Source organism: Brassica napus, chromosome C2 (genome assembly GCF_020379485.1).
Source record: "Brassica napus cultivar Da-Ae chromosome C2, Da-Ae, whole genome shotgun sequence".
Taxonomy (NCBI): Eukaryota; Viridiplantae; Streptophyta; class Magnoliopsida; order Brassicales; family Brassicaceae; genus Brassica; species Brassica napus.
The window spans coordinates 16,067,106-16,085,402 of record NC_063445.1 but is presented as its reverse complement, the minus strand read 5'-3'; the positions used below and the strand labels follow the sequence as shown (position 1 = coordinate 16,085,402).

Below are 18,297 nucleotides of genomic sequence, written 5' to 3'. Positions count from 1 at the left end.
TTGAGTTTAAAATTTATATTTAGGGTCTAGACGACTTCCATGAAGCTTCTGGTGATTAGTATTTTATCAGTTAGAAAACTTTTCTGAAAGTCTTTTAACTCCCGCTAAAAATATTTTAGTTTCCCGCTACAAATATTTTAGTTTCTAGAAGAGACTTACTTGAAAGTCTTCTCAATCTAATCTTATTGGAATTTTTGCTTCCCTTTATAAAGAAATTTACACATTCTCTATTTTCCTCTCAAATGGCTGCAACAAAAATGTAATGTTTCTCACTCTAAAACTATCCAATCTCTCTACAATCTCTTTGAACTTAAAAAGACTAAACTTTATATTAATTTATAGTTATTTCATGTCTTTTCACTGATTTATTTTGTTTTGAAGGTTTTTCATTACATGTTTCTCATATTCCACTTCTTTAAATGTAGATCTATAAATCATATTTTCTTATTTGGTTAACCTATTGTTGCTTAAAACTATTACATTTTGAAAACTATTTTGGTTGTTCTAAGCTCTTACCTTATTTTTGAAGTTTTTCTATGTTTTGAAACCATTTGAATGCTTTTGAATATGCAAGTTTTTCAGATCTGAAACAGACATGAAAGATTTCCAGAGAAGTCTTCTCGGAAGTCTTCTAACTTTTAATGCACTAAGAAGACTTCTTGAAAATCTTGTTTTGGTAAGCTTAAATTCTTTCATAATTTATCATTTTTTGTAAACACCAAACCTTATATCAATTTATCATTTTTATCTCATGTCATTCTCACTAATTCATCTTGTTTTATAGGTTTTTCATTACATGGTTCTCATCTTCCACTCCTTTAAATGTAGACCTATATATCATATTTTCTTATTTGGTAACCTCTTTTGTTTAAAGCTCTTTTTTTTTGAAAATTCTTTTGGTTGTTTTAAGCTCTTACCTTATTTTGAAGTTTTTCTATGCTTTGAATATTTGATGTTTTTTTATATGAAAGTTTTTCAGATCTGAGACAGACTAGGAAGACTTCCTGGAAAGTCTTCTCGGAAGTCTTTTAACATTTAATGCCCTAGACGACTTCCTAGAAGTCTTCTGACAAAGTTTTATCCCATGTCCAGCGGAGTCTAAACTTGTCTTTGTGAAGGAATGAGCTATAATAGTATTGTTTATGCTATGTTTTGTAATTTATATTTGTACTCTTTTAGTTGTGAATTCTTTTGTAAATTTGAAAAGATATTAGTGAAAAAATTTGGTAAATATGTTCATGTCTACAATATTATCTTTCCAAAAGTACTTTACATTATTAAAGTTATTGATACAACTTCAATAGCAAAACACAATAACACAAAAAAATTAATCAAATTTACCACAACTAATAGAGAAAACTTCTCAATAAAGCTAAGTCAAATTCACAAAAGATTAAACATTACATTAGTTCACCTATAACAGTTTCACTATAAGTCTTCTGGGAAGTCTTTTAGAACACTTCTTCTCAGAAGACTTTTCGGAAGACTTAAATTTCAAGTGAGAAATTTAAATATAAGGAGGAAATTTAATCGAAAAATTAAAATTAAAGCGGGAAATTCAAATTATAAGTAAAAATTAAAATTTCAAATTTCATGAAAATTAAAAAGTATATCTTATGATCTAAGAAGACACATTAAACCATATGACTTGATATTCTTGAAGTTACTTAACACTTTTGAAAGTAATAAAAATATATCTTAAAGTTGAAAATACAAGTTTTACAAAAACTAACGTAAGGGGAAGTCTTCTCTCAATAGCTAGAAACATTTCTTTTTGATAAAATGTTAATATAACTAGAGCCAGGGTCCGCGCTTCGCGCGGATAATATGTTTTATTAAAGTAAATTTTTATATTTTGGTAGTTTTAAGTATCAGATATTGGAAGTTAAGTTTTGTTCGTTGTAGAATTAACCATAGAGTTTTTGTTTGAATGCGATGCGGTGATCAGTTTCTGTTTTCTAAACAATATATAGTAAGTTTGAAAAATATATGGTTGTTTGCATTGAAGTGTAAATTTTAAAACAGTTGACTGGTGTTGGTTCTGTCTTGTGGTTTGATCCCATGTGGAGTTATGCCATCAGGCTTAGGATAGCAGTTTATTCCTCTTTTGAAAGCGTTGTATGATATCTATGTCGTTGTCAAAGTAAAAGCGCGATCCTGGTGTGGTTGTGAGTGATAGTTTCCCTGAAAAGTGAAATATTTGTAAGCATTTAGTTAGACATAAACTTTATGTTTAGTTGATTACCTTCATGTAACCTTGGAATGATACTTGTGATGATTAAGATTTGGTTTTTCCTGGTAGATATGTGATTTAACTCCCTGAAATTAGCCGCCTCATTGTCCCATATAGTTAGACGGACCAATTTGGATCTACAAAAAATTATTGTATTATATATTTATTGCTTAACGCAATCCAATGATGATTTTTGTATCTGTGTTGTGGTTATATAAATCACTTCCTTGGGTGAGGCATATGTGGCCAACAACATCTGTGGGAATAATTTGTTTTTAGCGACAAAAATAGAGAATTTATTTGTATGTGTGATAGGTATGGGTTTTTGTTTTACCTGGGAGGAAGTTGGTTGCACTTGCTAAGCTGATCAACTGGGGATAGCGTTGGGACCGGAAAATGTATGAAGGAATCGGTGGAATGTTTTCTTGAATCAGTGTTATAATTGTTGTCTCATTGATATTGATTATGTATTGTTGAACGGTAAGCTTGTACCGTCGGTTATTGGGAAGAAGATTAAAATATCTAATGTGATAATTTTTTCCTTCCTCGAACCTTTGGTACATTGTGTCAGACGTAGAAATAGGCACCCGCCCTTCCATTTTTTGTTCATGTTGAGTGGTTAAAAGCAATTATTTGAAATGTTGTTGGAAAATATTTTTATTTGTGTGATTTGTGATGGGCCACATCCTAATGATCCTAGCGATAATTGGTTGCGGTCCGAGGTTGTCGCTCCACTTGTTGTGAACTTCGGCTAGAATTACAAAAAGATAAATTGAAAACAAAAATAGAGAAAAAATTGCAATTAAAAAATCAACTAAAAAAAATATTTAAAAAAATTTGTATTTTGAAAACGTATAATCTAAGACTATTACTTAATTATTTTTTATTTTAATGTTTTTTTAATATGTTTTAATTAAATTTTATATATCTAAGGTATAAGAGTCATTTTACCTATTAAATGAAACATTTTGGTCATTCTATCAAAACTTTCCTTCTTTATCACAAATATATTTTTTTGGTTTGTTTTTAAAACATATTATAAACAAATAAAATTTAATAATATATGGAAATAAAATTTCGGTTGTATAGGGTTTTTCGAGTTTTTGGTGGTGCTGGAAAATAATTGGTCATTGTGACTTTAATCTTTTTAAAATATAAAGTAAGTTTTAAAATATGCAATTAATATAAGTTTTTTGTATGGTTTAAAACTAATAAGATGTAAATAATGAAGAATATATTAAAACTAAATATATATATATATATATATAACCAAATTTATGATAAACATGGTCAAACGGTTCATAATTTGTATGTTAAATTAAAAAACATCTTCTAAATAAAAGGAAAATCTACATTTGTATTTGTGCATTAAATGAAAAAGGGAAATACATATGAAAATCTTCTTTGCAAACAATAGAGTGCATTAACAACTTGTATATTTTGTTTATTAGAGTTTTGGATAAATAATTATTATTTCAATAATAATAATGTTTTCATTCAAAAATGATAATATTTAAGGTACAATAACCAGCTTAAGGTGGCCAACAACATCTACAACATACAGTTACACGCATAGTTACTCAATTGGTTAAACATGATAAGAAAATATCTAAACCTTACCATGAAGATCCCCTCTGAGATCGCAATTGGCTTCAAAATCTGAAAAGGAATGGACTCTGAAGCGCTCTGTCAAAATGCCTTCAATGTCTTCTTCCACCTTCGACAGGGCAGAGGCGTGTGAGATGCAAATTACCAGCCTCTGATCAGCAACATGGTACATCACCTTGCTGTTGGATGCATAGAAGTTTGTCAGTGTGTAGATGCTCCCACACTGGAGATCTTCCTCGTACTGGTTGCGACGGTTCTGACCGATGAATCCCTGAGCCAAAGTACCCTACAGAGCAGAGATACAATATTGAGTCAGTTGAATATCTTAAAGTAGAGTGTGTTATTTGAGCAATATATAAAATATAAAGGTTCAAATAGAAAGATATAAGGCAACAAAAAGAAACTTTCCAGTTTTAGTATTACTCAAACCCATGTTCTATACTAATCTAATCTATACATCAGCACTCTCAAGTGATCAATGAGACAGGAAAACCAATCAAAGATACGCTAATAAAATTTCAAATTAATCAATAAAATTTTTTTTCCAATATACGCTAATATAATTTCATCTCAATCCCAATAAATCAAGTGTTTTTTTAGAGGGTTTATAATTATATAAGCGTTTAAGGCAACAGAAGCAAACTTTCCAGTTCTAATCTCTATCACGCTAATAAAATAGGTACATGAACAATGAGACAGGAAAACCAAACAAAGTTACAGTAATATAATTTCAAATTGATCAATCAAGGTTTTTTTTTTACAATAGACGCTAATCTAATTTCATCTCAACCCAATATACGCTAATCTAATTTCATCTCAACCCTGTATACGCTAATATAATGAGACCTGAAGACATATCTCTGCATCGATCATAAGCATCTCGATCCCAAGAAGGATGTCTGGTCCTCCTTTGACATTCTTGCGAGCTTCCCAGAAATGAATACGCCTAAACTGCAAGGTGGAATCTCCTAGTCCTGGTGAAACATGTCGGAAGAGGAGAGGAGAAGAAGCTTCGCCGGTGCGGATTGCAGTCTTTTTCGCCATGATAAGGGCATAGATTTTGTGATCTGAGGTAAGAGTGATAAGGGTATAAATAGGGATCTAGATATCATCGATCCAGATGGAGGATGTGGAAGGTCCGTAGGGATCTTGAATGGAGGATTTATGAGATAACATTGAAGTTCCAACACACTCATTGGAGGCGTTATACGGGAAGAGTTGGGGGAGAGGAAGAGAATCTCGATGCGGGAAGAGTTGGGGGAGAGGAAGAGAATCACGATGAGATGGAGTCGGTGATTAGGGGTAGGGTGAGGATGAGTGATCTTTAGTTTTTAGAGGATTATATGTTTTAGGGCCTTTAGTATTAATGGGTTAGGAATTATGTTTTAGGGCCTTTAGTATATGAGTAATAATGGGTTAGGGCCTTTAGTATCTGAGTAATAATGGGCTGTTAAAATGGAATGCTGAGAATGGTGTAAATGGGCTCCGAAATTTAGTAATAATAGGCTGCGAAGATTGATCTTTCAAGCCCAGTCCGGGATGACATGGCAGATTGGTTGGTTCTCAATTTTTTTGCCCATGTGGCACCTCTAAAAAAGCTCTAATTTAGCTGCTTTTATATAGTGGGATACCAAAAGGAACATGAGGTTTTTACAAGAGCTTTAAAAACAAACAGTTACAAATGGCTCAAAAAAAAATAAAAAACCAGGTTGGAACTATAATTTTGTTGGTAACAGAGCTTGCCGATGCTAGGAGAACCTAAACCATTGAGCAAGAAGACGTTGACAGCGTCTATGGGGTAGACGCGCCAACACTAGGGTATCTCTCAACGCCCTGTCCAGTCTTTTGAAGAGAGTAACAACATCATCATTGGAGGCGTTATGAAGCCTATTGTTCCTTTCAGTCAAGAGAGTGGAGATGACATTTTGCACAGTGAGCTTCTTGAGAATGGAAGAGAGACCTTATGTAGGGGTGAGCATCCACTGAATTAGGTCAGACCAATCTGGAAAGTTCACCGTAGGTGTACCGAGACGGGGTAAGACCATATTCCAAAGCTGAGAAGCGATACTGCGGTGCAGGAAATGATGATCACGGGTTTCCTGTTGTTGTCCACAGAGGCAACAATCTGTCACATTTCCTAGACCCCAGCTTACCAGGCGTGTTCGAATCTAGAAACATTAATAAGCATGAATATTGTTAACCTCATAATTATCATCAATTGAGCTATGAATTTCATTCACGAGCCACAATATCAACTAATATACATGAATTAACAAGAAAATGTTAAAAAATCTTTATATTTTTAGAGAAAATGAAATTTATTAAACGTTGATGTAGACGACTTCCACGGAAATCATCTGGAAGACTTATGTGGAAGTCTTCTGGTCAATGCTATGTTAGTTTTGCAATTATCTTTATGTGACAGAAATTTATCTTTTCCTATACGACTTAGATGTTTGTTTTGCATTTGACCGGATTGTGTCAGAAATTTGATTTTTCCTATACGACTTACACGGAACTCGTTCAACAGAAAAATAAAATTTAAATATTTTTTAGACGACTTCCATGTAAGTCATTTTATATTACTTTTTCAATTGAAAAATAAAATTTAAATATTTTATTTTATCCGGACGATTTCCATGTAAGTCTTCTGGTAGACGACTTACACGAAAATCTTCTGTAATAACCAAGGTTTGACAAGAATCTCGGAATAAAATTCTGGAAGACTTCTGTGTAAGTCGTCTATCGGATGACTTACATGGAAGTCGTCCAGATAAATTAAATTTTATGTTTTATTTTTTAATTGCAGAAGTAACCTGAAAAGACTTACTTGGAAGTCATCTAGTAAAAGTTAAATATTTAATTTTTATTTTCTGTTGAACGACTTCCGTGTAAGTCGTCTAAGAAAGTTAAATTTCTGACACAATCCGGTCAAATGCAAAAATAACATGTTTATCCTAGACGACTTACGAGGAAATCTTCTTTAATTTTTTTTTTGAAAACAAAGAAAACTGGAAGACTTTCAGAGAAATTGTATCTAAAAGACACACATAAAGTCAGTTGTGAAACTAACCTATGTATTGACTAGAAGACTTCCGTGTAAGTCTTTTCGTCGGTGAAGACTTACACGAAAGTTTTCTGACGGACATATCTGGAAAAAAAAAAATTGATTTCATAACTTTAACCAGTGAGATAACTTGTTTAGCTTCTCCAACCACACAATACTTCACCACCAAAGCAACCTACTTGTTAATGACCATGAATCATGAGCTTGAATGGTTCTATGAACCTTAAAAATTTTAGAATCGAAATCTTGGGTTCTTTTGGATGAATATAGAGAGAAAATGAAAGACATGTTGTTTTTAGTTCATAAGAAATGAGATAGAAGGAGTCAAAATCGATTTTTAGGTGCATTAAGAGCTTCAAATTGGTTGTTCAAGGTGGTTGGTGTATTGATGGCAATGTCACTATTGTAAATACTTGAAGAAGATGAGGACGAGAGAGTAGAAAACTTATTTTTGAAAAAAATAATAATGTTATTTTCGTGAATAATCCAAACTTTTGGGATGAATATAACAAATGATAGTTTCAAAAATATCATGAGTTAGTTTTGTGTTTGACTTTGAGTTTTGAGTTATATTTGCAAAAAGTCATATATTGTTTGTGTTAATAAATAAATAAATTGCTTGAAATGTACTAAGTTAGTTAATACTTATAATAATAGCAAACCCCTTTCATATTAATGATGATCTCAGCATTTTTAATAAAAAATCAAAACTAAATCTAACAGTGGATTTTACTCTTAATCTCTAATCTAATGGGTAGGAATTTTAGGTATGACATAATAGTTTCACTAAACAAGAGATGTGCTTATTCGTTGAAGAATTAAGAGTTGATTACTCTTTAGGACACATTTTGAGTTTCTCTTACACTCATAGACATTTGCCACTTGTGACACACTTTTTATGGGGTCCATGGATTTTTGGACAACTATACCCTTAAAGAAAAGAGAATGTTTGTTTTTTGATTATTTTTCTTATTATACTTCATGATTTCATTTGCTTTTATCTCAAAATCTATAATATATTAAATAAAAATAATTGTCATAATAAACTATATATAAAATTATCTATATTTTAAGATCCATTTTCGTATATGTATGTTAACTTGTAAACAAAATTAATTGTGGACGTGGACTCCAAAGCGTGGATAGTAGAGTTATACACTAGTTGTGGACAAGGGCACTTTAACACATAGGTCATTGGCTTATACCTTTAAGAGGTTGTTCTTCGCTATAGTCTCCGGGAAACCCAGATAACCATGTTTCCACCGTTACTCCCATTGTCACCGGCACCACCAACACCATCACCACGATCAAGTTTTGGTTCTAACTCGTTAAAGGTCTCATCTTTCGATCTGATGTACATCGATCTGTTGGAGATTTCCTCGTGACCACATCTAATCCAACGCAACTAGCTCTCGATCTCTGATAAGACAGCTCGATCAAAGATGTCTTATCCATTGGAGCTCGATAAGAGTTGTCTTATCAGAGATCGAGAGCTAGTTATGTTGGATTGGATGTGGTCACATGGTGAATCTTCAGCATCCAAAAATGAGATTTTTAGCGAGTTGGAACCGCTCGATTGTGGTGGTGGCCTCGGCGGTGCCGGTGACGGTGATGGTGACGGTGGGAGTAACGGTGGAAACATGGTTATGTGGGTTTTTCCTTTTCGGAGACTATGGCGAAGAATAAGCTCTTAAAGGTATCAGCCAACGACCTCCGTGTTAAGATGTCTATGTCCACAACTAGTATATAACTCTACTCTCCACGTTTTGGTGTCCACGTCCACACTTAATTTTGCTTACAAGTTAATATATATATGAAAATAGATCTTAAAAGATAGAGAATTTTATGTATAATTTATTATGACAATTATTTTTATTTAATACATTTTAGAATTTGAGATAAAAGTAAATGAAAACATTAAGTGGAATAATAAGAAGAGAGAGATTCATGTGATGAGAAGAAAACAACTTTTATATTAAAAACATAAAAGCAATAAAAAAAAGAATAAAGTTTAGGGTAATAAGAGTCAGTCTTTTTGATATGAGAAAGTGTGTTTAAAGCACTAAGTGTCCTATAGAATAATTGAAAAGTGAGAAAGTGTCCATAGGTGTAAAAAACTCAAGAAGTAAACAAGAGATGTGCTTATTAGTTTCAAGGAATTTTAGGTATGACATAATTACTCGGGATATCTTTTCAGAAGCATAACCATTGAATTAAAGGAGAAAAGACTTACAAGAGATTTGCAGCATGACGCAAGGAGTACCGTCAAGCATGGATCTCATAGGACGGCTCAGGCGATTTAGTCAGACGTGAATCCTCGTACGGCTGATAGAATTGTCTGTAATATTTTTCATAATTGTAATAACATAATTATCCAGCGTTAAAAAAAAACCATTGACCTTTTTTATTGAGTTCTTTATAATAGAAATCTTGTACATTTTTCAGAGGTTTAACCAAACATTTCATAACAGAAACATTTATTAAATTTATACACTTAAGCAAAAAATTAACCACTGAACATTTTCATTGAACCCTTTCTTAATAGAAAATTATATATTTTCAGAAGATTAACTACTGAACCTTGTCATAATAGGTTAACAAATTTTATCTAACAGTCACTTATGCTAAATAAATTATTTTTTAAAGAAAATATCTAACATTGTAATATAAGAAAATACAAAAAAAGAATACAAAGAATAGTGATATAGACTTAGCATTCTACTCATCCTATGGAATGCACCATGAACTCAGCCCGACCAGAGTCGCGTACAAGAGAAAACTATGCATATGGCTGATGTTGTTCAAGATCCTCCTCTGAAGTTGTTTCCTTTATGATGTATCCAAAGGCATTTTGCTGGGAGGCTTTCTAGCGATCTATGCCAAGGAAGACAAAAGCAGTCATTAAGCAGAAATTAACCAAATTTTGAAACACAAATAAACCTTTCTTGAAACACTAAAGCAGGATTCTAAGTTTTGGTTTGAAGTCAATCGCAAGATCATAAATGTTACATACTCGTGGCAGCATATGCGAGAGCACGTTGGCGATATCTACCTTCTTCATCGTTAACTTGAATCGTGTTAATCAGGTACATTTCAGGATAGACCAATCAGCTGAAATGGATTGAAAAGAAGACAAGAGACAAAACCTATAAGGAGAATCTGAACAGAGAGGAGTCATGTATCCTTCCTCGCTGAGAACAAGGGGACAAGACAGTTTTTCTAGTTAGAGTGCTTGGTTAAAGATTGGTCCTATGGAAGAGAACCCATGACAATCAGATTTACTATACAAGAAGGTTATGATTTGTACCAGAGTGAGAAAATTCAAACAATTACTCCTTAACAAGCATTGTGGTTGTAAATCAAAGCATATATGCCATACCCCTCTCAAGCTTCTGCAGCTTACTACCTCTTTAGCAGCTTTGCTTAACAGAACCCATGCTATCGCGCTAACCTTCTTGAGAGATAAATACAACACATTAGTTAAAAAAAAAAAAAAAAGATAAATACAACACATAGTTCACATAACTCTAATTATCTCTAGAAAAATATTAAAAGGCAAACCACAAGAGAAACAAACACAAAGTTGATAAATAACTAAGAGAAGTGACCGTTGCCTCTATTTCAAAACTTTTTACCCATTAGATATATCATTTCCCTTCTTTTTGTAACATTTTACGGTTTTGTGAATGTAACGTAGCTGGCTGGGTAGTCTGGGTTAATTGAAAAAAAAAACAAGTTGTGTAGAGGTTGAAAGTTGAAACACGTACCATCATCATAAGTTTGTTTCACGGCTTAACATATCCCATTTGAAAAGGGGTAACAAATTTAATTCTCATGTGTTTTAGCTGCCAAACGTTGCAATCATAGACGACCAACACGAAGATTGGTTTTTAGAGAAACTGGAGAATCACAACCATACAATAAACAGTAAAATATTAATGAAATTTCAGTGTAATAACTTGCGCTTAGAAACTGTTTGTCCATGTTGTTTGGTTTTATCAAATATCTTTGGTGCAAGGCTGCAAGCTTTTCTCTAACTCACCTTTATTGTCTTTTGTAAACTCTTCAAACTAATTTTTTATGATTAGAAATACCTTGCTTTTCCAAATCCCTTTCTCAAAATATATAGCTATTTTGCAAACGTACAGAATTATAAATATATTGGGTTGCAATTTTTGTAGAAAACATATAATCCTATAATCACCAAATCTGTGTCTCTTTTAAATAAAATTTCATAAGGAAATAAATCTCACATTTAAAAAGCCGAATCAAAATTAAATGTTTACACTAGTAAAAATCTTCCGCATAGCCACGGTAGTGCCAGTGTAAAATCGTGGCTTATTTGAAAAAATCACTGTTTAGCCACGGTTAGCCACAATTTTTTTAAAAGACACGATTATTCTTTTCTAGCCACGATTCAGTCACTAAATAATCATGGTTATTTTAGTAGCCACGATTTAGCTACGAAATGACAGTGGCTAATCGTTAGCCACGACTCAGCCACTTTATTTTTGTGGCTATTTAGTTTTTCTATACCCTAAACCCTAAACTTCAAAATTAAATTATACATCCTAGATACTAAAACCAAAATACAAATATAACATTTTTGAAAAACTTTAAATATAAATGTTAAATTTAAATTCTAAATATAAATTTCTTTAAAATCCATTATAAATCTTAAACCTAAACCCTTATCTTAAACTTTACATACAAAAACCATAAATCTAATGTTTTCAAACCATAAACCTTATATCATACATTAAATCACAAATATTTTAATCTAATTAAACCCAAAATTTATATATTTCAAACTCTAAAAACATTTATACTTTCAATTATTTAATCTTAACATTTACATTTAATCTTTAACAAGTGTACTCAAATCCTATTTCTCAAACTATAAACTCTATATTGTAAACATATATCATTAAACCATGAAGCATTATATCTTAAATTCAAAATATTGAAATTTAAATTGAAAATCTTATCAATTTTCTTTAGGTTATGCACTATAATCATAAGCTAACAACTAAATAATAAAAAGAAAAGAAATACTGAAATCTAATGCTAATTCCTAAACTAACTTCTCATTGGTCAAAAGAAGAAAGGAACGGATTACCCCCTGTTAGATCACAACCATTCATAAAGATCCATCGAACGGCCACAACTACACACGCTTTATATTTTTATTTTTAATTTATTTTCTTCTTCCTTCTCTTCTCTCGTCTCTGATTTTTTTCTAGATCTAAGTTTCGTTTTCACACAGATCTCTCTACCGCTCACACATCTCTCCATCTCTGCTCACAGAAGAAACATCAATGCCTCTACTCACATATCTATGTTTGTATCTTATCAGTTGTGTATGTATTTGATTTTGTTTTGATAGATGACAGATACGGAGGTGGACTGCGACGGTAACGAAGATGGAGAGACATAGATGGCTGAGGAAGAAGCGGAGGTGATACTGAATCTTTTTCGTATTTGCGTTTTTCAGATTTCGATTAATGTGTTTATTTTGTTTCAGATTTTTAAACTAGGAAGAAGAAGAAGAAGGAGAGAAGACAAAGGAAGAAGAAGAAAAGCCAAGATGAAGCTTCGCTGGCTCCTTCCAGAGCCAATATTGAAGAAGATGAAGGTGGTGCGGTGGTGCGTGTATCACCGGTGATCACGGGGGTGGGCTATCACCGGAGGAATGTTGCGCGTGGTTCATGGCCTGGTGCGCGTGGTGCTGTGCGAGGATATACATATATAATAAACATGTAATTTATAAGATTTTATATTTTATTAATAAATTATTTTATTTTTTATTCTTGTTTTTTTTTTCTTTTTTAATTTTAATAAAGCCATGGTGAGATAGTGGCTAACCGTGGTTATTTGTAGTTATGTTAGCCACGAAAAGCAGCATGGTAAAACCGTGGCTCGTAGCCACGTTTAGCCACAGTTTTTTCCAGCCACGAGGCTATAGCCACGGTAAATTTACAATCCATAAGCGTGGCTTATTTTCTTTGTAGCCACGTTTTTCTCTTCTATAGCCACTGTATTGTAGTGGCTATGCGGTGAATTTTTACTAGTGAATTATATTGAAGTAAAAAAAATAAGGTTCATTTTTTTTTTGAATAATAATACTGTATACATCAACACACAATACATATGGATGCTTACATATTTATCTTTAAAAAATGGAGTAACCAACACATCAAAAAACGGAGAGAAAAACTATTCTGAACTTTGATTTGTACAATGGTTTACTTTGTTCTTTCTCTCCATATGAATATTATACACTAGTAAAAATTCACCGCATAGCCACTACAATACAGTGGCTATAGAAGAGAAAAACGTGGCTACAAAGAAAATAAGCCACGCTTATGGATTGTAAATTTACCGTGGCTATAGCCTCGTGGCTGGAAAAAACTGTGGCTAAACGTGGCTACGAGCCACGGTTTTACCATGCTGCTTTTCGTGGCTAACATAACTACAAATAACCACGGTTAGCCACTATCTCACCATGGCTTTATTAAAATTAAAAAAGAAAAAAAAAACAAGAATAAAAAATAAAATAATTTATTAATAAAATATAAAATCTTATAAATTACATGTTTATTATATATGTATATCCTCGCACAGCACCACGCGCACCAGGCCATGAACCACGCGCAACATTCCTCCGGTAATAGCCCACCCCCGTGATCACCGGTGATACACGCACCACCGCACCACCTTCATCTTCTTCAATATTGGCTCTGGAAGGAGCCAGCGAAGCTTCATCTTGGCTTTTCTTCTTCTTCCTTTGTCTTCTCTCCTTCTTCTTCTTCTTCCTAGTTTAAAAATCTGAAACAAAATAAACACATTAATCGAAATCTGAAAAACGCAAATACGAAAAAGATTCAGTATCACCTCCGCTTCTTCCTCAGCCATCTATGTCTCTCCATCTTCGTTACCGTCGCAGTCCACCTCCGTATCTGTCATCTATCAAAACAAAATCAAATACATACACAACTGATAAGATACAAACATAGATATGTGAGTAGAGGCATTGATGTTTCTTCTGTGAGCAGAGATGGAGAGATGTGTGAGCGGTAGAGAGATCTGTGTGAAAACGAAACTTAGATCTAGAAAAAAATCAGAGACGAGAGAAGAGAAGGAAGAAGAAAATAAATTAAAAATAAAAATATAAAGCGTGTGTAGTTGTGGCCGTTCGATGGATCTTTATGAATGGTTGTGATCTAACAGGGGGTAATCCGTTCCTTTCTTCTTTTGACCAATGAGAAGTTAGTTTAGGAATTAGCATTAGATTTCAGTATTTCTTTTCTTTTTATTATTTAGTTGTTAGCTTATGATTATAGTGCATAACCTAAAGAAAATTGATAAGATTTTCAATTTAAATTTCAATATTTTGAATTTAAGATATAATGCTTCATGGTTTAATGATATATGTTTACAATATAGAGTTTATAGTTTGAGAAATAGGATTTGAGTACACTTGTTAAAGATTAAATGTAAATGTTAAGATTAAATAATTGAAAGTATAAATGTTTTTAGAGTTTGAAATATATAAATTTTGGGTTTAATTAGATTAAAATATTTGTGATTTAATGTATGATATAAGGTTTATGGTTTGAAAACATTAGATTTATGGTTTTTGTATGTAAAGTTTAAGATAAGGGTTTAGGTTTAAGATTTATAATGGATTTTAAAGAAATTTATATTTAGAATTTAAATTTAACATTTATATTTAAAGTTTTTCAAAAATGTTATATTTGTATTTTGGTTTTAGTATCTAGGATGTATAATTTAATTTTGAAGTTTAGGGTTTAGGGTATAGAAAAACTAAATAGCCACAAAAATAAAGTGGCTGAGTCGTGGCTAACGATTAGCCACTGTCATTTCGTAGCTAAATCGTGGCTACTAAAATAACCATGATTATTTAGTGACTGAATCGTGGCTAGAAAAGAATAATCGTGTCTTTTAAAAAAATTGTGGCTAACCGTGGCTAAACAGTGATTTTTTCAAATAAGCCACGATTTTACACTGGCACTACCGTGGCTATGCGGAAGATTTTTACTAGTGTTACCCAATAGATTTATATATGAATTGATGCCCCCTTAATTGCTTAATTAAAGAACTGGCATAGATCGATGATGGTGTGGCTATACCACTTTTTTAAAAACAAGATTTTTGCTATGTGAGTTTGGAGATATGATCACCATGTGAATCAGAGTAGTAAAAAGCATTTGTACATCAAGAATACGTTATCATGGAATGTGTCAATCTTTGATAATACTAATTCAAATATTTGCTCCATTTCATTCTCTATTTTCCTTATCTTTTTCTTTTCTCATTGTTTCCTCTACTTGTACTAAGATAATTAAGAATTTATTTATATATTTATCTATTTGAGGTTTGATCCGGCTCGAACCGATAACATAAACAAAAACCTCTTTTTTTTAAAAAAAAATTGATCATCCACGTGCTTAGTCTATATCAGAAGTTATCGATTTGGATATCAAAATTTCAGTATAAAACCAAAATTTCAGGAAACTGAGTTTTTAATTAACATGAAATATATATAAAAATAGTTTATTGTCATGTTTACTAGAGATTATATTTGACATTTTAAGTATATTCAATAACTATCTATCCTAAATTTTATATATAAGATATTTAAATTATTTTTCTCTGTATAATTTTTGATTAATCACTAACAAATACAATAGAAACTCTTTAAATTATTATTTGATAAATTAATAAACACGATAAACTAATAAAATTCTTAAATTCTGAGTTAGACCAATACAAAAGATGACACATTTTGATGAGATAATAATATGTTTATTTTTCTGAAAATTTTAGCGAAAATATGAACCCCATATGAATGTATAAGATTAGATCGATGATGGTGTGGCTATACCACTTTTTTAAAACAAGATTTTTGCTATGTGAGTTTGGAGATGATCACCATGTGAATCAGAGTAGTAAAAAGCATTTGTACATCAAGAATACGTTATCATGGAATGTGTCAATCTTTGATAATACTAATTCAAATATTTGCTCCATTTCATTCTCTATTTTCCTTATCTTTTTCTTTTCTCATTGTTTCCTCTACTTGTACTAAGATAATTAAGAATTTATTTATATATTTATCTATTTGAGGTTTGATCCGGCTCGAACCGATAACATAAACAAAAACCTCTTTTTTTTAAAAAAAAATTGATCATCCACGTGCTTAGTCTATATCAGAAGTTATCGATTTGGATATCAAAATTTCAGTATAAAACCAAATTTTCAGGACACTGAGTTTTTAATTAACATGAAATATATATAAAAATAGTTTATTGTCATGTTTACTAGAGATTATATTTGACATTTTAAGTATATTCAATAACTATCTATCCTAAATTTTATATATAAGATATTTAAATTATTTTTCTCTGTATAATTTTTGATTAATCACTAACAAATACAATAGAAACTCTTTAAATTATTATTTGATAAATTAATAAACACGATAAACTAATAAAATTCTTAAATTCTGAGTTAGACCAATACAAAAGATGACACATTTTGATGAGATAATAATATGTTTATTTTTCTGAAAATTTTAGCGAAAATATGAACCCCATATGAATGTATAAGATTAGATCGATGATGGTGTGGCTATACCACTTTTTTAAAACAAGCTATACCACTTTTTTAAAACAAGATTTTTGCTATGTGAGTTTGGAGATGATCACCATGTGAATCAGAGTAGTAAAAAGCATTTGTACATCAAGAATACGTTATCATGGAATGTGTCAATCTTTGATAATACTAATTCAAATATTTGCTCCATTTCATTCTCTATTTTCCTTATCTTTTTCTTTTCTCATTGTTTCCTCTACTTGTACTAAGATAATTAAGAATTTATTTATATATTTATCTATTTGAGGTTTGATCCGGCTCGAACCGATAACATAAACAAAAACCTCTTTTTTTAAAAAAAAATTGATCATCCACGTGCTTAGTCTATATCAGAAGTTATCGATTTGGATATCAAAATTTCAGTATAAAACCAAATTTTCAGGAGACTGAGTTTTTAATTAACATGAAATATATATAAAAATAGTTTATTGTCATGTTTACTAGAGATTATATTTGACATTTTAAGTATATTCAATAACTATCTATCCTAAATTTTACATATAAGATATTTAAATTATTTTTCTCTATATATTTTTTGATTAATCACTAACAAATACAATAGAAACTCTTTAAATTATTATTTGATAAATTAATAAACACGATAAACTAATAAAATTCTTAAATTCTGCGTTAGACCAATACAAAAGATGACACATTTTGATGAGATAATAATATGTTTATTTTTCTGAAAATTTTAGCGAAAATATGAACCCCATATGAATGTATAAGATTAGATCAATTTAAATAAATATTGTATTGTTAATTTTTTTATTCACAATGGAGTTCAGTTTTAATTTTCCAAACATTGTTTTTTAAAAAATTGGTGTTATTTTGTCATTTTACAGCTAAAATACATATATATCGAAAGTATAAATTATCTCTACATAAATAATATAATACGAACACCATAAAATTTGTATATGCAAAATTTAATCAATATATATATATATATATATTGTAAAAAAATAATTCTTCTTCTTTTATTTATATAAAAAATACTTTAAAGTATATACATTTCTTAAAGAAAATTTCTATAAATTAGTAAAATATCATAATTCAAAAATTATTAATTTATAAAGTTTTTACTGTATATGTAGCAAACCGATTTTAAATATATCTAACACTAAGCCCCACAAATAAAAATTTCAATGAAAATTTAATTTTAAAATAAATGTTAATATCATACATATATGGGCAATTCTCCTAAATAGACAATTTTCAAGTTTTGGTCACAAAAATAGACCACAAGGAAGAAAATAACCAAAATGTTTCATTTAATAGGTAAAAGGACCCTAATACTCTAGATATATTAAAAAATAAAAAAATAAAACAAAATATATATTTATTTAAAAAATGTTCTTTTTCGAATTTATTTTTATTTTTTTTTCAAATTTTCTTTTTGTAATTCGAAAATACCTTTTGAAACTATTTTTAAAATTTTTAATTTTTATTTTTTATTTTATAAAATTTTAAACCTAAATCCCAAATCCCCACCCCTTAACTCTAAACCCTAAGGTTTGGATTAGTTAACCCTAGGGGTATAAATGTATATTTACCTTTTTAATGAAATATTTTGGTCATTTTGATCTTTACGGTCTATATTTGTGACTAAAACTTTTTTAGTGTGGATATTTCAGTAAGTATATTTGTGTAATTAATTACTGTAATCAATCATCTTATCTTTGTTATTAAAATAATATAGTTTTGATAT

At 30.7% G+C, this 18,297-nt stretch overlaps 2 long non-coding RNA genes across 3 annotated transcripts; one reads left to right on the top strand and one right to left on the bottom strand.

The window, feature by feature from the left end:
* The first annotated feature begins 9,435 nt into the window (after window positions 1–9,435).
* On the top strand, window positions 9,436–13,911 carry LOC106379343. Of its 2 annotated transcripts, XR_007319495.1 has the most exons (3): window positions 12,087–12,366; window positions 12,433–12,667; window positions 12,789–13,911. It is a non-coding gene; the product is annotated as an uncharacterized LOC106379343 (long non-coding RNA). The 2 variants fall into 2 exon arrangements; XR_001275978.3 differs by lacking the exon at window positions 12,789–13,911 and having other exon boundaries at window positions 9,436–12,366; window positions 12,433–12,715.
* On the bottom strand, window positions 13,454–17,332 carry LOC106379344. Its single transcript, XR_001275981.3, has 2 exons — window positions 13,803–17,332; window positions 13,454–13,736 (listed from the first exon to the last, which is right to left on the bottom strand). It is a non-coding gene; the product is annotated as an uncharacterized LOC106379344 (long non-coding RNA).
* Between the last annotated feature and the right edge of the window lie 965 nt (window positions 17,333–18,297).